The 19,133-nt window shown below is 37.2% G+C and overlaps 1 protein-coding gene across 7 annotated transcripts in view; it reads left to right on the top strand.

The window, feature by feature from the left end:
* TASP1 (taspase 1) overlaps positions 1-19,133 on the top strand; it is a 295,111-nt gene that overhangs the window by 23,458 nt on the left and 252,520 nt on the right. The gene's annotated exons all lie outside the window — the stretch shown is intronic.

Below are 19,133 nucleotides of genomic sequence, written 5' to 3'. Positions count from 1 at the left end.
AATACATATGCTGTTGTGTGTGAGGGTTTTTGTTCTTTTAAAACATGAAGTATGTTTTCTTTTGTGTAATTGAACATTTAAAAAATGAACTGTCACAGATACTAAAACTGGGTATTCAACATAATATATTTGACTCAAGTGTTCACAGTGTGATGCAAACAAATGCTCTCTCAACTTGCTTCCAGGATAGCTAAAATATCACTTTAACACATGTTTAAAGTAGAGCACTGTAATGATTTGGCTAGATGCAATTCTGGACTAAGTTGAGTAATTTCCTCAGACATTCCAACTTTGATCAACCACAGCAAGAACTTTTAGTATGTCTGTAAAGCAGCCAGTGCATCTGTAAATATGTCCTGAGGTAGAGAGAAAAGAGAGAATGCCAGAAAAGAAAGAATACTTTCTATCATTAAGAAGCAGTTACAAAATGAAAATGGAAAGTTTTTTGTTTTCCTAGGAACTTTTTTTAGGTAATTGAGCCTCTGATTCCTAAGTATGACCTGGGGTTCTGTATTAATGAAGGAAAGATACTTCATTTGGGCCTAGTAAAAATGTTTTTTGGACTTTACTGGTTAAAGTCCATTAATTCTTAAACTTTTAATTCTTTATTAATATAATGTTAATTGGCTGAAAACCTAAACATGAACAATAATATGTATCTCAGTTAAAACATGTCTTAATTGTTTATAATTGGCTAATATTTGAATGAAAATACTCTTATATGACCCTGTTTTGGAGAATAACTTAAGAACAGAGGCAGTGCCACTAAATAAATAATCTCATATATCTTTCGTTTTCAATACATGGATGAAAGTAGGTTTTCTTGTTTTTATTTTCAGTCATTTAAAAAATGAACAAACATGAACAAAAAATGAACAAAAAAATTTGCAAACGCCTACTGGTTTTTATATAGAAGCACCGACTAAGACTATTTGTAATGGTAAATCATTCTCTGCTATGTGGGAGATGGATGTTTCCTGTATTTTTGGATATAACATGCTCATGTCACATGAACGTAACATTCCCTGGAGTTTTTTTAAGGTGTAGTTAACAACTGATTGCAAACTGTATCTTTTTTATGATCTTGTTTTCTATAGTCCCATGATAATATATACATACCATGACCTCCAATTAGTTTTAATTGTGAAAATTTGGCTTTTTTAGGTCAATATTGCACCAACATTAGGAGGAATCCATAAACCTCTTGTGATTTTCATGTTGTAGATTTCTATTATTCTCCAGTTAGTCAATCATGGAGAACAAAGTAGACACAGTGAAATAAAATTAACTAGTAATTAAAAAAAGGTTTTATCATAGTTTCACTTTCATTTCATTACATTTTATAATTTTTTTCAGAACTGGATGAAGGGCAGTATAATTGGTAAACTTACATCCTTTAAGCCCATTCCCTGTACCCTAAAAGAGGTGCAGAGAAATGACAAATATGCAAGTTGGGGGGAAATGGAAGGGAGGCTTGGATAAGCTAATTGTGATGCTTATAGGCAGGGTGCTTGAATCGATTTCTGAGTTGGTTACCTTGTTACTGTTTCTTTGTTTACCTCAGAGACTTTCTTCCTGTAAATATTGTCTACCTGGATGGCATAATTCCTTCAAAATTTAATACTTAATACTTACTTAATTTCATGTGCTTATTGCCTTGATCTTGAAATCATTAATTTGCACTGAGAACAGAAGAGCAAACTTTTACAAAAACCATATGGGATCTGGTATCTAATTATGGATGGAATAGATTCTCATTATCCTTTATTTGTTTTACCCAATTTTCTCTCTCTTATGTTTTGCATGTTACTTGAACATTTATATTCTGCCTTCCATATAACTATGTAAGTTTTGTATATGGATTAAAAAAAAATTTGTTCCAAACTACTAGCTCCAAAAAGAAGACCATCCCTTAACATCTTGATAATGATGGTTTACCACTGCATAGAATTGTAGGTGAAGTTAGTTGTCAATACTAATGGTGATCAAGGTGTTTCTTGGGAAAAATACCGTGAAAATTCATCATTCTTTTTATGGATTCTGGGTAAAAAGCTTATCTGACTCATTTTTGGGGAAGTAAAAAAGTATTATCAATTCTAATTGTCATAGTAAGAAGATATGTGACATTTCTGACCACTAACCTGGCTCTAATTAGTAAAGGTGTGTTGACATGTGGTAGTGCAGCTTAAATGACTTATTTCTATATTATCATCATGCTTCTTTAAGTAAAAAGAGGTAAGAATATTCAGTATTTTAAATATTCAAATAAGCATGAGGATGAAATTATGATTTGTTGTTAGGATTGGCATTTGTATCAGAGAGCTACTTTGCCTGAAATCTGTATTGTGTGGAAATCTAAAGACTTAACTGAAGCCCAGATTTTGCATCTGGAGGAGCTTGAGACCTTATTAACCTTTACAAAGAAATGTAGGCCAGAGGTTACAGAAGTGTATTGATTAGCCCATAGACAGGATCTTAAAAATTACAGTTTGTTGTCAACATTTAAAAATCAGGACACCCATAAAGATTTTTAACTTCTTTTGAAAAAGAGAGAGGTCTGGCCACATAAAACATATATCCTTACAGGCCTTCAGTCTGCCTGGGCTGAGTGACAGCTGCCCCTTTTGAGTATAAGAGACTGGGTAACTAAGACTGTATTACAGTCTAAGGTACAGCTAAAAATAGGGTTGCACAGAGATGCCAGCTTTTGTTGTGTTGGAAGGGCTAAGAAAGTGAATTGATGGTTTAATTGGCATTAACTTAATGCTCTAGAGGTCACAAATTATTGCGACAGGGATTTCAACACAAGTATAAAATTAATTTTAATTTAAAAAAATTGAAATTAGACTTAAGTGTTAACTAGTTATATTAAAAATGAACTCCAAATCAAACTAAGGACTTTTAAGAGAATTTCCCATTGAAGCAATTTGAACTGGAACCAAAATATATCACTCCAAAGAGTTTTGATCTAGAGATAAAGCAGATGAAAATACTGTATGACCCAACTAAGATTGAACCAAATTGTTCTTTTATTTACTTCTGCTCCCAGGAGTGAAATATTATTTCCCATGTTTGTAGTGAATGTACGAGAAATGACTCTAAACACAGCATGTTGTACCAATTTCCAAATGTTGTCTTGCTAATGTCCTAAAGGATATTGAATTACCAGCATCATTTATGTTAATCTTGATTCCACTACTTTTTTTCAATTTTTTATTGTTCAAGTATAGTTGCCTCCATTTTCCCACCACCACATTCCCCCGCACCTCCCCCACCTCCCACCCGCAATCCTACCCCCCCTTTGGCTTTGTCCATGGGTCTTTTATACATGTTCCTTGGTGACTCTTCCCTTTTGTTCCCCTATTATCTCCTTTACCCCTTCCCTCTGGTTACTTTCAGTTTGTTCTTTATTTCAGTGTCTCTGGTTATGTTTTGCGGGCTTGTTTGTTTTTTGGAGTAGGTTCCACTTACAGGTGAGATCATATGGCATTTGTTGTTCACTGCCTGCTTTATTTCACTTAAGATAATGCTCTCCAGTTCCATCCATGCTGTTGCAAAAGGTAGGAGTTCCTTCTTTCTTTCTGCTCTGTGATATTCCATTGTGTAAATGTACCACAGTTTTTGATCCATGCATTTACTCATGGGCACTTAGGTTGCTTCCAGGACTTTGTATTGTAAACTGTGCTGCTATGAACATTGGGGTGCAAAGATTCTTTTGAATTAGTGTTTCAGGATTTTTAGAGTTATAATCTCAGCAGTGGAATTGCCAGGTCAAAAGGCAGTTCCATTTTTAGTTTTTTGGAGGAAATTCCATACTGTTTGCCACAGTGACTGTACCAGTCTGCATTCTCACCAACAATATATTAGCGTTCCCTTTTCTTCACAACTTCACCAGCACTTGTTGTTGGTTTATTTGTTTTTGATGGCCATTCTGACTGGTGTGAAGTGGTATCTCATTGTGGCTTTAATTTGCACTTCTGAGCATCTTTTCCTATGTCTCTGGGCCCTCTGTGTGTCTTCCTTATAGCAGTGTTTGTTCAAGTCCTTTGCCCATTTTTTAATTGGTTTGTTTGTCTTCCTGGAATGGAGTTGTGTGAGTTCTTTATATATTTTGGAGATTAAACCCTTGTCTGAGATATCATTGGCAAATATATTTTCCCATACAGTTGGATCCCTTTTTATTTTGCTGATTTTTTTCTTCAGCCATGCTTTTTATTTTGATGAAGTAGCATTTGTTTATTCTTTCCTTTATGTCCCTTGCTCTAGGGGACATATCTGTGAAAATACTGCTGCGTGGAATATCTGAGATTTTCCTGCCTACATTCTCTGTGACTTTTATGATGTCACAACCTATATTTAAGTTTTTTATCCCTCTTGAATTTATTTTTGTGTATGGTGAAAGTTGGTGATTGAATTTCATTTTTTTTGCATTTAGCTGTTTAGATCTCCCAACTCCATTTGTTGAAGAGGCTATTTGTACTCCATTTTATGCCTCTGCTCCCTTTGTTGAATATTAATTGACCATAAAGACTTGGGTTTATTCTGGTCTCTATTCTGTTCCATTGATCTATGTGTCTGTTTTTATGCCAGTACCATACTGTTTTGATTACAGTGGCCTTGTAGTATAGTTAGATGTCAGATATGGTGATCCCTCCTACTTTGTTCTTATTCCTCAAAATTGCTGCAGCTGTTCGGGGTTATTTATGGTTCCAAATACATTTTTGAAATGTTTGTTCTATATCTGTGAAATATGTCATTGGTATTTTAATAGGGATTGTGTTGAATTGTAAATTGCTTTGGGTAGTATGGACATTTTGATGATGTTAATTCTTCCAATCTGTTGGGAATCATCCTGCCTGGTTTCAGGTACTGCAGACTCATTAATGGACAATAAGAGTCCCACTGCTATAGCTGAGTAAAAAGGTCTTTGGGACATGAGCCACTAAGGAGACAGAACATTTCTTCTTGGCAGGAGTGCAGCCCCTGCCTCCCTCACCTCCCCCCTGTTTGACCTGGACAGATGACTGGTTAGCCAGTGATAGGTAAAACCTCTCAAGGGAGGGGCAACCTAAGACAGGCACAGTGGTGATGGATCAACAGGGAAGGACTTAGGGGTCTAAAGAGAAGGGACAGAAAGACCCTGACCCCTTGGCTTTGTCATAGCCTGAGTCCTCAGTCTTTCTGTAAAAGTCTCCTAGTCTTTTGGCTGCTTTGCTCTCCTTGCTGGACTTAGCTTGGGAACAATGCCAGAGGCAGCTGTGATCTTCTACTGGACCTTGTACTGGAACAGACAGCTTTTAGGGGTGAACCTGGCCAGAGAAATAATATACATTGTTTCCTTCGAGGCTTGCTGTGCCCTGTTGCCATGAAACAGACACTTGAACTAAAGCCAACCCTGACCAGAGACAATCTCTGTTTCTTCAACTATTATCTCTAAATGATATCAGTTTTTCATGACTGTAGCTTTTTGGACATTGACTGATGAGCTTTATATGCATACTATGTATCTCTGTGTGAGCTGAACTCAGTAAAAACTCAGGAAAGGAAATGTTCAGGACCTTTCTCCTCTAAGAGACTGGTCTCCTTTCCTCTCCAAGCAGATCATGTCTTGGTAGATTTATTCTCATCCGCACCTGCTGGGGTGTTCTGCAGGTGGAGCACCCCCATACCAATTCATGAACATGGTATTTGCGTCCATTTATTTGTGTCCTCCTTAATTTCTTTCTTCAGTGTTGTGTAGTTTTGTGAGTACAGGTCTTTTACCTCGTTGGTTAGGTTTATTCCTAGGTACTTTAATTTTCTTGTTGCTCTAGGAAATGGGACTTTTTTCCTGATTTCCTTTTCTTATATTTCATTGTTGTTGTACACAAATGCCTTTGGCTTCTGAATATTGACCTTGTTACCTGCTGCTTTGCCGAATTCACTTATTAGGTCAAGTAGTTTTGTGATGGAGTCTATAGGGTTTTCTTTGTACACTATTATGTCATCTGCAAACAATGACAGTTTTACTTCCTCCTTTCCAATTTGGATGCCTTTTATCTTTTCTTGTCTGATGTTTGCAGCTAGGACTTCAATACTATGTTGAATAGAAGTATTAAAAGTGGACATCCTTGTCTTGTTCCTGATCTTAGTGGGAAATCTTTCAGTTTTTGTCTGTTGAGTATGGTGTTGGCTGTAGATTTTTCATATATAGCCTTTATTATGTTGAGTTATGCTCCCTTTAATCCCCCTTTCCTGAGTGTTTTAATCATAAATGGTACTGTACCTTATCCAATGCTTTTTCTGCATCTTTTGATACGATAATGTGATTTCTGTCTTTTCTTTTGTTTATGTGCTGTGTTACATTTATTGACTTCTGAATATTGTACCATTCTTGCATCCCTGGAATGAATCCCACTTGATCATTGTGTATGGTCTTTTTTATGTATTGTTGGATGCAGTTTGCCCATATTTTGTTGAGGATTTTAGTGTCTATGTTCATCAGTGATATTGGCCTGTAGTTTTCTTTCTTTTTGTGTCTTTATGTGGTTTTCGGATTAGGATGATGCTGGCTTCATAAAAAGAGTTTGGGAGTCTTCCTTTTCTTGGATTTTTTGGAATAGTCTGTGAAGGATAGGGGGCTCTTCCTTAAATGTTGTGTAAAATTTTACTGTGAAACTGTCTGGTCCAGGGTTTTTGTGTGATGTTAGTTTTTTGACTACTGCTTCAGTTTCATCAGCTGCTATTGGTCTGTTTAGGCTTTTTGCTTCTTCTTGATTCAGTTTTGGGATATTATTTTTTTTTAGAAATTTGTCTATTTCACCCAGGTTTGAAAATTTCTTGGCATATAGTTCTTCATAGAAATTTCTTACAATCCTTTGCATTTCTGTACTATTGATTGTAATTTCTCCTCTTTAATTTTTTATTTTATTTGGGTCCTCACCCTTTTTTTCTTGATGACCCTGTTTAAAGTCTTGTCAATTTTGTTTATCTTCTTTTTAAATTATATTTGATACCTTTTTTAAAGATTTTATTTATTTATTTTTAGAGAGGGAAGGGAGGGAGAAAGAGAGAGAGAGAGAAACATCAATGTGCAGTTGTTGGGGGCCATGGCCTGCAACCCAGGCATGTGCCCTGACTGGGAATCGAACCTGTGATGCTTTGGTTCGCAGCCTGCACTCAATCCACTGAGCTACGCCAGGCAGGGCAATTTTGTTTATCTTTTCAAAGAAAAAGCTCCTTCATTTATTGATCCTTTGAATCGTTCTTTTAGTCTCTATGTCATTTAATTCTGCTCTGATCTCAGTTATTTCCTTCCTGCTACTCACTTTGGGCTTTCTTTGTTGTTCCTCCAGTTCTTGTAGATGTAGGGTTATGTTGTTTATTTGAAATGTTTCTGTCTTTTTGAGGTAAGTCTGTATTGCTATAAACTTCCCTCTCAGGACTGCCTTTGCTGTGTCCCATAAGTTTTGGACTGTTGTATGTTCATTTTCATTTGTTTCCAGAAACTTTTTGATTTTCACCAGTTCATTGTTTAATAGCATGCTGTTCAGTCTCCAGACTTTGAATATTTTTGAATTTTTTTTTTCCTTGAGGTTGAGTTCTAGTTTCAAGCCCTTATGGTCTGAGAAAATGCTTCAGTTTTTTTGAATTTGTTGAGGCTTGTTTTGTGTCCTGTCATGTGGTCTATTTTTGTGCATTTTGCTTCTTTGGAATGAAAGGCTCTAAATATATCAGTTAAGTCTATTTGATCGAGGACATTGTTCAATGATGTAATATCTTGATATTTTGTTTGGAAGATCTATCCATTGTTGACAATGGGGTGTTAAAATCCCCACTATAATTGTGTTGCTGTCCATATCTTTCTTGAAGTCCTCCAAGATTTTCCTTATATATCTGGGTGCTCCTATGTTGGGTGTATATATGTTTACAATATTTATGTCTTCTTGATGGATTCTTCCCTTGAGTATTATGAAGTATCCTTCTGTGTCTTATTTATGGCCTTTGTTTTGAAGTCTATTTTATTGGATATAAGTATTGCCACCCCTGTTTTTTTTTCCCTGTCCATTTGCTTGGGATATTTTTTTTTCCAACCCTTTACATTCAATCTGAGTAGCTGTTTTGTTCTGAGGTGAGTCTCTTGTAGGCGGCATATGTGTAGGTCATGCTTTCTTATCTATTCAGCTACCCTATGTCTTTTGATTGGAGCATTTAGTCCATTTACATTTAAGGTTATTGATAGGTACTTATTCATTGCCATTTTACTCCCTTTGTACCTGTGTTCCTCTTTCTCACTCTTTTTTTTCCTCCTCTTAAAGCAGCGCATTTAGCATATCTTGCAATGATGGTTTGGTGTATTCTTTCAGCCTTCTTTTGTCCAGGAAGCTTCTTATTTCACCCTCTATTTTAATTTAGAGCCTTGCTGGGTAGAGTAGTCTTGGTTGAAGCCTTTGCTCTTCATTACTGGGAATATTTCTTGCCATTTCCTCCTGGTTTGTAGTGTTTCTATTGAGAAATCAGCTGCTAGCCTTATTGGGGCTCCCTACTATGTCAGTTCCTGTTTCTCCCTTGCTACCTTTAGGATTCTCTCTCTCTCTCTCTTTTTTTAAAATATTTTATTTATTTATTTCCAGAGAGACAGGAAAGGACGGAGAAAGAGAGGGAGAGAAACATCAATGTGTGTGCGCCTCTTGTGTGTGCCTCTTGTGTGCACCCAACTGAGGATGTGGCTTGCAACCAGGCATGTACCCTGGTTGGGAATTGAACCATCTACCCTGTGCTTCGCAGGCCAGCACTCCATCCACAGAGCCACACCATCCCGGGCTAAGATTCTTTCTTAGCTTTGAATTATGCCATTTTAAATATGATGTGTTTTAGAGGGGGCCTCTTTGGGTTCCTCTTGATTGGGACCCTCTGTGCTTTGTGGACTTGTGTGGCTTTTTCTCCCATCAAATTAGGGAAGTTTTCCATTATTGATTTTTGCAAAACAGGTTTTCTATTTCTAGCTTCTCTCTTCAGGTATCCCTGTTATACGGGTATTATTCCGTTTCATGTTGTCCTGCAGTTCCCTTAACCCCTCTTTGTGCTTTAGGACTTTGTCCTTTGAGTCTTTTTTCCTTTTCTTGCTCTTTCTGGGAGGTCTTTTCTACTTTGTCCTCCAGCTCACTGATTCGATCCTCTGCTTCATCTAGAATGCTTTTGATTCCTACTGTGTTCTTCAATTCAGAAATTGTATTCATTTCCTCTTGGCACTTGTTGATTGTTTCTATGTCCTTTTTCATGCTGGTACAGTTTTCAATAAGTTCCTCGTAGTTTCCCTGTGGATTCTGGTAATTTGCACTGAGCAGATTGTGTTTCCTGACAACCATAGTTTTGAACTCAGTATCTGATTATTGACTTGCCTCTGTTTCATTTAGCACTGCTTTGAGGGTTCCCCCTTTCCTTTCGATTGGGGGTTGTTTCTTTGACTTCCCATTAATGTGATACTCTTGTTTGCTTCTGCTTCTTAAACTGATCTGTTTTGACTTCCTGACTTTGTGGTATGAACTTCTGTGTTAGGAGGCCTGTGAGATTCAGTGGTGCAGTCTCCTTGATCCTCTGAACTAGATGTTCTTCGGATGCCCTTTATGCCGTTTATGTTGGCTATCTGGATATTATTAGTTTTTGATTGTTGTTGGGTCTTTCTTTGGTAGGTCTTTCCCTCCAGCTTGTTGACTTAGGGTCACTTTGCCCACCATGTCTTTTGTGCTGTTGTGCAGGTGCAGATAGGTAGTGCTGAAGCTAATTCTTCTGTTCAAGGTTATAAGGCTTCTCTCTTGCTATTGCTTAGTTATTTGTTCCAGGTGGTTCTCTACAATTGAGTTGTAATTCCCAATTGGCCCTGGGAGGAGGTTAAGTGTGACTTCCATTCGCTCCTCTGCCATCTTCTTTGGCTTTGATTCTGCTACTTTTTAATGGAACGCATACGAAAAAAACTTATTGATTTGCACATAATATTTGTGGCTGTGTTTGTGACGATTATCCAGAAAGTTTGTATGTCCTTTTGTCAATGACTTCTTACATTTTATTACTGTTTCTCCAATTCATTAATTCTTCTCTAGTAAAAGTTGAATCCTTGTGCTGAGTGGTTAGCTTTAGTAGCCTCTCATGGCTCATTTTGTGTTTTTGTACTCTCTACCTTCTCTGTGTTGTTGCTGGTAGGTGTCTTTATAAGCCTCCTCAAGAATGAGGTTTGCAGAGAAAGTGAGGTTAAACTGCTTATGAAATTCATTTAGGTCGGAATTTCTCTAGGTGAGGGTCATGGTCCAGCTGGATCAGAATAATGTGAGGTTCCTTGTTCAAAAATGGAGATTTCCTAATCTTCATGTTACATGACTTGAATCATGATCTTTGATAATAGGAGTATGGAAATTTTATTTTTGATTATTTTAAAAACCTTTTTATTTTTAGATTACTGTAGATTCACATGCAGTTGTAAGGAATAATATAGAGAGAACCCTCATATCTTTATCCCATAGTGGTAACAGTATTTAAAAGATGCAGTTCATCTTTTATTTTCAAAATTTTACATGACTGTTTAAAATTTTTTATCAAAGTCTGTATACATATGTAAAAGTATATACATTTATTGTAAAGAGACATGTTCTTGAATTTTTCATGGTGAACATACCTGTGTCTAACCAGCACTAAGGTTAGGAACAACAATGTCAACACTGTAGAAGATCTCATGCCTCCTTTCAGTCACTCTTAGGGTAAAATCTCTTTGACGGGACTCATGTAGTATGTAATCTTTCATGTCTGCCTTTTTTTAATTGAGGGGGAATTCATAGAATACAAAATTAATTATTTTAAAGTAAATCAGTGACATTTAAGCATTCATAATGTATGCCCCCACTGCCTCTTTTTCTTTTAATTTTTTAAAATTATATTTTATTGATTATGCTATTACAGTTGTCCTGATTTTTCTCCCTTTGCCCCCCTCCACCCAGCACCCCTGACTTCCTCAGGCAATCCTCACACCATTGTTCATGTTCATGGGTCATGTGTGTAAGGTCTTTGGCTACTCCATTTCCTGTATTGTACTTTATAGCCCCCTGACTGTTCTGTAACTACCTGTTTGTACTTCTTAATCCCCTCACCTCTTCACCCATTCCCCAACACCCCAGTCTCATCTGGCAACCATCAAAACACTGTTTGTATCCATGATTTTGTCTCTGTTCTTCTTGTTTGCTTAGTTTGTTTTTTTTTTTATTCAATTGGGTTTTTTTTTTGTTGCCATTTTTATGTTCAAGGATTGATTTTCTTTTTCTTAAATAAGTTCCTTTAATATTCATATAATAATAGTTTGGCAATGATGAACTCCTTTAGTTTTTTCTTGTCTGAGAAGCTCTTTATCTGCCCTCTGATTCTAAATGATAGCTTTGCTGGGTAGAGCAATCTTGGCTGTAGGTCTCTGGTTTTGATGACTTTGAATATTTTTTGCCAGTCCCTTCTAGCCTGCAAAGTCTCTTTAGAGAAATCAGCTGATAGACTTATGGGAACTCCCTTGTAGGTAATTAACTCTTCTTATCTTGCTGCTTTTAAGATTCTCTCTTTATCTTGAACCTTTGGCATTTTAATTATGATGTGTCTTGGAATGGACCTCTTTGCATCCATCTTGTTTGGGACCCTCTGTCCCTCTGTCCTTGTTTCTTGGACTTTCATGTCTCTTTCCTTTACCAAATTAGAGAAGGTTTTTTCATTATTTTTACAGTAGATTTTCAGTTTCTTCCTCTTTCTCTTCTTCTGCTCACACCCTTATGATGCTAGTGTTGGACCTCTTGAAGTTGTCCCTGAGGCTGTTATACACTATCCTCATTGTTTTGGATTCTTTTTTTCTTTCGGTTAGTCTGATTGGTTGTTTTTTGCTTCCTTATGTATCTAATAATTTATTTGATTCTTGGCTTCATCCACTCTACTGTTGTTTCCCTTTAAATTGTCCTTTATTTCAATGAGTGTATCCTTTGTTTCTTTTTTAATTATATTTTATTGATTATGCTATTACAGTTGTCCTGATTTTTCCTCCTTTGCCCACTGCCATCCAGCATCCCCCACTCCCTCAGGCAATGCCCCTGCCATAGTTCATATCCATGGGTCATGCGTATAAGTTTTTTGTCTACTAAATTTCCTGAATTGTACTATAGCCCCATGTCTATTCTGTAATTGCCTATTTGTATTTCTTAATCCTCTACTACTTCGTCCATTCTCCTACAACACCTTCCTGTCTGGCAACCATCTAGTAACTGCTCTTCTCTTACTGCTTTTAAGAGTCTCTCTTTATCTTTAACCTTTGTGTCTTGGAGTGGGCCTCCTTGCGTCCATCTTATTTGGGACTTTCTGTGATTGCTGGACTTGCATGTCTACTTTCTGCTCCAAATTAGGGAATTTTTCTTTCACTTTTTTTTCAGGTAGATTTATAATTTCTTGCTCTTTCTCTTCTCTCTCTGGAATGCTTATGATGTGAGTGTTGTGAAACTGGGAAAGACACCGGAGTTGGGGCTGCCTGTCACTACCAAACCCAATAAGCAGAGACAGGGACTGAATCTTTATGGGCGCTTTATTCAGATAGCTGGCAGTCTGAGAAGATGGGGGGTTCATACCCTAACAGACCATCTTCTCTTTTCTCTCCCTGCCAAAGTTTTTATATCAGGGAATAAACAAGGTGTGGTGAGGGGGTTTTGAAATTCAGGGAGGAATTAATTGGATTGAAAAAAACAACTCCAGCATTCTTGCCTAGGGTGGTGGTCTTAAGCTGTGCCCCAGGTGGTCGTCTTTAGCTGTGTGCTGGGCAGTGGTCATCTCACCCTGTAGTACAATGGCTCACATGTCATCCTGAGTTGCTTGCAGTCCTCCTGAGGAACAAAGGTGGAACCGCTTATGGTCTCTTGGAGTCAGGGTGGGTCATACCTTTAGTTCCTGGAACAAAAGCTTTTGCATGCATTGATTACTAAGCTTATTAGCTGTTACTTAAACTAAAATTTTCCAACCCTTAAGTCCCCTATCAGTTGGACCTTTTGAGTTGCACAGAGGCTGCTTATAGTATTATTGTTTCTTTTTTTATTCTTTTAAATTTGTTCTGCGCTGTTGTTTTTTGCTTCCTTATGTTCCAAATTATTGATTTGATTCTTGGCTTCATACACTGTACTGTTGTTTTACTGTAAATTGGTCTTTGTTTCAATAGCGAATCCTTCATTTCTGACTGGATCTTTTTTAGGTTGCCGAGGTCCTCTCCAAGTTCCTTGAACGTCCTTATAACCAGTGTTTTGAACTCAGCATCTGATAGATTGCTTATCTCTATTTCGTTTAGCACTTTTTTTCTTCAGTTTTGATCTGTTCTTTCATTTGGATCATGTTTCTTTGTTTCCTCATTTTGGCAGCCTCCCTGTGTTTGTTACTATGTGTTAGGTAGAGCTGCTTTGACTCCGTGTCTTGGTAGTATGGCCTAATGTAGTAGATGTCCTTTAGTGTCCAGTGTCACAGTCTCCCGTTACCCAAGCTGGGCATTTGAGGTGTGCCCTCCATGTGGGCTGAGTACACTCTCCTCTTATAGTTGAGCCTTGATTATTATTGGCAGATCAATGGGAGGAATTTACCCAGGCTAGTCATGGGAAGGATTGGCTCTGACCACTCGCCACCAACTTTCGCCCTCCGTGGTGGATCACCTGTGCATGCAGGGAGGAGTATTTCGTGCTCCATTGTGGTCTGTAGCTGTCTACTGGTGAGCTGGCCCTGGGGTTTCCCAGGTGGTTCAGGCCAAGTCAGCCCCCACTCGTGTTTTGCCCAAGGCACTCTGCCTAGCTGTAAAGCAATCTGAGATGACTGCTACTTGTGCTGAGCTTTGAGATTTCCAGGTGAAGCCAAATTGTGAATCTAGGCTGGCTGCTGCTAGTAAGGGGCCTGGGGCTCACTGAGGCCAGCTGTTGCTTGTTTGGGAGGATTAAGGAAGTTGTGAAGCTGGAGCCAAGACTATCCATTCACAGGGAAAAGCAGCTTGGGTGGGCCTGTAAGTTTGGTGGGGCGGAGTCTCTGGGGACCTCCAAGTGGGTCAAACAGTATTAACCAGGTTGATGGAGTTTCAGTTTGGGCACCAGCCTTCCAGCTCTGTTGCAGGGAGGACCCAGAAAAGGGACTGTGGCCTCTGCTTGCCTTGCTGCTGGACACCTCAGCTCCCTCCTGTATGCCACTGGTGCCTCTCAAACCACCCCCGGCCCCGTGCCGGAGCCCAGATAGGATGAGTCTGTGTATGGGTTCTTTAAGGAGAACTGCTTGGGGCTCTAGCAATTTTTCCACTGACTTAATACCCACTGGTTTTTGTAGCCAGAAGTTGTGGGACTTCCTGGCACTGAAACGCTGGGTTGGGGGACCTCATGTGGGTTTGGGAGTCCTCACTCCCAAGATATCCCTCCCAAGTTTATCTACCACATGTTGGTGAGGGACCAGCACATACCATGTCTGCACTTCTTCTATGAGTCTGCATAGGTGTGGTTTCTTTAATTCCATAGTTGTCAAACTTTCATTCAACTTGAATCCTTACAGTTTGAGTGATGGTTGTTGTATATTATAGTTGTACTTTTGATGTGGTTATGTGAAGAGGCAAGCCATGTCTGCCTACGCTGCCATCTTCCTGCCTACCGCTGTGTTTTCTGTCTTGTTCGAATACATTTTATCTCTCCAAAGGCAATGCTGTGACCATTAGATAGTAGTTCTTCATTCCATCCTTTTTCATCCCTTGGTGACCACCAATCTGCTTTCTTCTTGTGGATTTGCAAATTCTGGAGATTCCATGTAAATGAAATCGTGCAATATGTGACCTTTTGTGTCTGACTTATTTCAGTTAGCATGATGTTTTCAAGGTTCGTCCACATTATCGGATGTATCAGTACTTATTTTTTGTGTGTGTGTATGGAATATTATTCAACATTAATCATGTATATATTACAGTTTTCTTTTTTTAAGATTTTTATTTATTTTTAGAGAGAAGAGAAGGGAAGAAAAACATCAATGTGTGGTTGCTTCTTGTGTACCCCCTACTGGGGACCTGGCCCGCAGCCAGGGCATGGGCCCTGACTGGTTATTGAACAGGCGACAGTTTGGTTCTCAGTCTGGCACTTAGTCCACTGAGCCACAACAGTCAGGGCTCTTTTTCTTTTTTTTTTTTTTTTTAAATCCTTACCCAAAGGTATGTTTATTGACTTTAGAGAAAGAGGGAGAGGGGGAGAGAGAGAAACATCAGTTACTGCCTCTGGCATCTTTGTGACTGGGGTTGGTACCCGCAACCTACATATGTGCTCTAACTGGGGATAGAACCCACAGCCTTTTTTAGGTATACACAATGATGCTTCCAGCTGAGACACCTGGCCAGAGCTATACCACATTTTTTACAATCCATCCATGTATTGATGGACATTTGAGCTGTTCCCAGTCTTGCTATTGTGACTAGGGTTTCTGTGAATATTCAGTATAAGTATTTGTTTGAGTACGGATTGCTGGAGTGCTAATTCTGTGTTTAACTTTTTGTGAAACAACCAAACTTTCCACAGAAGGTCAAGCATTTTACATTACCAACAGCAGTATACAAAGGTTGCCGTTTCTCCACATTTTTGTGCTTATGGTTTTCACTTTTCTAATGACTAATGATGTTGAGCATCTTTTCATGTGCTTGTTGACCATTAGTATATCTTCAGAGAAGTGTTGAAGTCTATTCCAGTCCTTTATCTGTTTTTAAAATGGGGTTGTTTTTGGTTGTTCTTATTGAAAGTTATAGGAATTTTTCATGTATTCTGGATACTATATTACTGTTGCATTTCTACATATAGTTTTTTTAAACATTTTTAAATTTATTTAGGGGAGAGAGAGAGAGAGAGAAAGACAGTATCAGTTTGTTGTTTCACTTATTTATGCATTCATTGGTTGATTCTTATAAGTGCTCTGACTGGGGATAAAATGCACAACCTTGGCAAATTGGGATGATGTGCTAACCAGCTGAGCTACCTGGCCAGGTCTCTTTGTATTTCTGAAATTATGTCAGAGTAAAGGCTTAAAAAGAAAAATAAATTGTAACTCCCCCTGAGGTCTTCGTGTCTTCCCCTTATAGCCCTTTAACCTTGCCCAGTACTCCTTCTATCCTGTTTCATATATATTCATCATATTTACTACTGTGCCACCTATTTGCCATATTTACTAATGGGCCATATTTACTAATATGCCACCTATTTAATTTCTTGTTGTTTATCTCTCTTAGCTAGACTTGAGCCTCCATGTGGGCAAGAATATTTGTTTTGTTCACTGCTCTGTCCCCATGGTTTTAGATCAAGAATCAACAAGCTATGGTCTAAAAGCTAAATCTGGACTGCTTCCTGTTTTTGAATGGCCAGTGAACAAGGAATGGTTTTTTGTTTTTTAAATGGTTGGAACCCAAAGTGTCTATTTTGAAAACATCAGAGTGTTCAAAGCAAGCCCTGAAATAGAAAAATAAATAAATAAATAAATAATAAATAGTTGGAAAAAAGTCAAAAGAAGAACATTTCATGACACCAGAAAATTTTATGAAATTCAAATCTCATTGTTTATAGATGAAGTTTTATTGGAATAAAACCATGATCATTCATTTGTGTATTTTCCCTGGCTGCTTTTACACTACAACAGGAGGGATCTGTAGTTGTAGAATTTTCTGTGTGGCCTGCAAAGTCTGAACTGTATGATATGTCTGGCTCTTGACAGAAAATACTTGCCTGGCATGTAAATGCCCAATAAATATTTTTTTAATGAATGAGTTTTAACCTATACCACCAGAGAAAAATCTAAATTGGAAATCTTTTAACAATTCAGTTCTTGAAAATCTGAGCTTAATTGGAAACAAAATAAAACATTTCCAAATGATTTTTTGGCAGCACTACTCATTGGCCTCCACTAATCCTGTAAATAATGAAAATTGATGATGAAATACCACAGAATTTGTAATTCTTAGGATAATGTCAGGTAAGATAGATATAGTGTACACGTCTTACCAGTGCAGTTTGAAAAACAAAACAAAACTGTAACAACATTGAGTATACATCCTGTCTTTATTCTCTACTTTTAAAAAATTCAAAAAATAGTTTCAAAACTGTTGGGGGTTTTTCCCCTTTTTCCTAAGCTTTATATTATTAAAGGTACCTGCTTATTAATGAAGATAGCAATTAAATTATATTTTGACATTATAGCCTACTTAATTTTAAATAATAAACTGTATTACAAAGTTTTATTTGTGATAATATATTTCAATTACATAATGATTTTGTTGAATTTTCACTTGAATAACAGGGTATGAATACTAACATATTAGTAATTTCCTATTAATGTCTAACTTTTCCTTAGAGGAAGATTGAAAATTGGATAAACATAAGTCATTTTTATAAAAATGACTATAGTGTGCCAGTCTAGTGTTTGTACATTTGAAAACTAAATTGTTTGCATCTGTAAGAACTGTTAATAGAGGTCTCATAATAGATCTGTACCCCAAAGGTACAGTGTACCTCATACTCATAGCCTTGCAAACAGTTCTTTTATTTTACGCTTTTCAGCAAAGGACATTAAATGGGTAATACAGGTTGTGGTTTATAGTGAAAGAGTAATGTTTTGCAGATCTTTGCCTTGGCTTGGTACTTCCAAATTTTATTAATAAGAAAGGGTTTTTATGTCATGGTAGGGGTATAGCTGCTGACTGGCTGCCCCTTCTTTGCTGGGTTAAGCAGCAAAGATATCTTACTTTTTATAAGCTTTTTCTCTTTTGAAAGGTATGAATAAGCCTAACCATGTTTTCCTTTTAATAAAAACTGAAAAGTCTGTTGTCTGAATTTATTTTATTTCTTATTTTGATTGTGAAAAGATTGAATTCTTAGCACTCTATTACAGTTTCCTGGCATTTCTCTATAGGAGTAACCTGTAAGAATCAATACCTGTCAGTTTGCTTAAGGAGTTATTGTTCACAATGGTTAATTATTCTATTTATATCTAATTATAATGAACTCTTATTTATTCATTCTGCAAATATTTATTGAGTACATGCTGTGTACCAAACATTACTTTAGACTTGGGGATATAGCACTTAATATCATGGGGTGTTCATTCTATGGGGAGAATTAGACAAACAAAATTACATACAATGTCAGGTAGTAAAAAGTGCTATAAGGAAGGATAAAATAGAGAAAAGAAATTGGTGGGTAAAATGCCAAGTCAGTAAGGGGAGGGCCTTCTGATAAGATGTCATTTGTGCAGAGACATGAACAAAATAGGGAAAAAAGCCATGGGGAGATGTTCCTTCACATTCTTGACAATGCACAGTATTGTTTTTTAAATTTCAGCCATTTTAGTGGATATGTAGTAGTATCTTGTAGTTGTAATTTGCATATCCTTAATGACTAATGATATTATGCACCTTTTCATGTGTTATTTGCAATCTGTACATAGAATTGCCCATAGAATTACCAGAGTTTCTGGTTAGAGGGAAAAGTATCCCATTGTCTCTTCTTACCCCACTTCATTCTTTATAATACTTACCCTCATTGAACAGCAGCTATTTATATATATATGTGTGTTTCTATACCCACACAGTGTGTATTTATTGACTCTTCTGCTAGAATCTTGCACTAAATGCAGCATTTCAAAGGAATGAGTAAATGTGAAGGCTCTGAGTGGGTGTGTGCTTGGTGTACTGAGGGAATTGCGAGGAGGAGGAAATAAGTTGGGAGAGGGAGGGACTAGACTATGTAGGGCCTTGTAAATATTGGAAATTAGCACTTTGGAATTTATTCTAAGTATGATAGGAAAGTTTGGTAGGTTTTCGAATGGGAGTAATAGGGTCTGACAGGTTTTAAAGGATTGTTGGCTTCTGATTGGACATAATGAATACTAGTTGTATGAAATGATTTACGTCAGAAGATAACTACAAATGAGCATTTAAAAAGCTTAAACATATTATTTATAAGAGTGAGTTAGAATATAAGGTGATCAGTTTATATCAAGTGATAGGTATACTTTGTCAGTTTTATTGAAGTACAATTTATGTAAACCAAAACTCATCTATTTTAAGTGTATAGTGTGATGAGTTTTGATAAATGTATACAATTATGTAACCA

This window comes from Phyllostomus hastatus, unplaced genomic scaffold (assembly GCF_019186645.2).
Source record: "Phyllostomus hastatus isolate PE091 unplaced genomic scaffold, TTU_PhHast_1.1 phas_contig_17, whole genome shotgun sequence".
Classification (NCBI taxonomy): domain Eukaryota; kingdom Metazoa; phylum Chordata; class Mammalia; order Chiroptera; family Phyllostomidae; genus Phyllostomus; species Phyllostomus hastatus.
The sequence above is the reverse complement of the archived record's forward strand: the minus strand, read 5'-3'. Positions and strand labels throughout refer to the sequence as shown.